Here is a 1,965-nt window from a genome sequence, read left to right as displayed (position 1 = left end):
CCACATCTGGGTCGCCCAACTCATCATACTGCTTTAGTAGTTGCTCGCATTCAGCATCAAGACCAGGCGTATAGTTAGCACGTCTCCCACGAGGAATAGCTTGGGAAGCTGCTTTGAAGATGACTTGGCGGAAGCACCTGTAGGAATCTTCAGAGGGGATAGAGTTAATTGGAATTGCAGGAATAGATTTGTTGGTAAGATCACTGAACAGACGCCAGTTTGCTTTCCGAAAGTTCCATCTTAGTTTCTCCGAGCACAAAATCAGTGGGAGCTGGAGACCAATGTGGATGATAGCTGGGCGGTGATGACTGTGTGGGAAGATCTTGAGAACTTGTCTCATAGTGGAAAAGGCTTGGCCTTTGACTGTGCTAATCCAGCACAGGTGGGGTGATGAGTCTTTATTCCATCTAGCACTGTGAAAAGAGCCTGGCTGTTTGGGATCGTATAATAGGGAGAGGTCATTCGCTGAAGCCCAGTCGGCTAAGATAGAGCCATCAGCATGAGTGGAGGAATATCCCCAGTCATGGTGATGACTATTAAAGTCTCCAACGTAAACGGCTGGGTGATTTGGGCTAGGCAGGACCTCATTATCCCATGAGGCACTGGGAGGCTTATATACGTTGACAAGCTGAATAGTTCCAATAGTAATGGAGTCATAGAAGGTCGAAGAGGCCGTATGGTAAACGTCCGCAAGACACGATTTAGCGTAGATGGCTCAGCCGTGTTTAGGATGGAGATTATAGCATATTAAATTGAATCCACTGATGGTGAATCGAGCAGCTTCACTGCTATATATATATCGACTGCTATATGTGTTTCTTGTAGGCAAATAACATCTGCCTGATGCTGTTATTGCCAATTGACCAATAAGAACGTGTTTGGCAAAGGACAGCCCTTCAACATTAAGTTGGAGGACTCGAAGAGCAGGACCAACAGCTTGAAAGCTGTCAGGAGCTGCTTGTTGCTGGCTTTGAAAGTGACTGGGATCCATGTGGATTCAGTCGGCTAGGAAGGATAGTCAGTTTCCCCAATGAATGGGTACTCACGGGATGCACCACGGGAAGGTCGATCCAATGCATCCCAATTGCTGGGGTTCAATCCTAACACTACGAATCCACCCCTCCCAGAGGCCGACCTGCCTTCCTTTCTTTCCTTCCTATTTTATTGGATAGAGCAGAGAGAGATTAAGAGAGGTGGAGGAGATAGACAAAAACTTGCGAGTCGGGCGGTAGCGCAACAGGTTAAGTGCATGTGGTGCAAAGCGCAAGGACCAGTGTAAGGAACCCGGTTCAAGCCCCGGGCTCCCCACCTGCAGGGGAGTCTCTTCAGAGGCGGTGAAGCAGGTCTGCTTTCTTTCCCCCTCTGTCTTCCCCTCCTCTCCCCATTTCTCTCTGTCCTATCCAGCAACAATGACAACAATAATAACTACAACAAAAAAACAAGGGCAACAAAAAGGGAAAATAAATAAACATTAAAAAAAACCTTACAGATCTCTATACCTTTCAGGTGGGAAGGGGAGGGACTTAAACCTGGGCCCTTGTGCACACTTAACTGATTGCACCACTACCTGATCTCCATCTCTCTATCTGCCCCTTCCTTCTCTATTTCTCTCTCTTTAATTTATATTTTACCAAAGCACTGCTCAGCTCTGGCTTATGGTGGATTGAACCTGGTACCTTAGAGACTCAGACACAAAAGCCTTTTGCATAACTGTGATGTTATCTTCTGAGTCTACAGTGAGGATTAATACCCAGCTGGCCCAGTGCTGGATGTCCTGTCTTAAGAGTCAAGCTATATCCACTTTGCTAATGAGGTAGCTCACAGGGCATAACCAGAACTCCACCCAGGGGTACCTAACTTAGCACGAGGCTTATGGAAATCAGTGGAGGCTTCTTGAAGGGCTGGGGATGAGCGAGGCAGAGAAGGTGAGTGGGGAAGCTGGTTCACTGCAGGAGAGTGTGCGGG

Source organism: Erinaceus europaeus, chromosome 12, assembly GCF_950295315.1.
Source record: "Erinaceus europaeus chromosome 12, mEriEur2.1, whole genome shotgun sequence".
Classification (NCBI taxonomy): Eukaryota; Metazoa; Chordata; class Mammalia; order Eulipotyphla; family Erinaceidae; genus Erinaceus; species Erinaceus europaeus.
Note: the sequence above shows the minus strand (reverse complement) of the source record.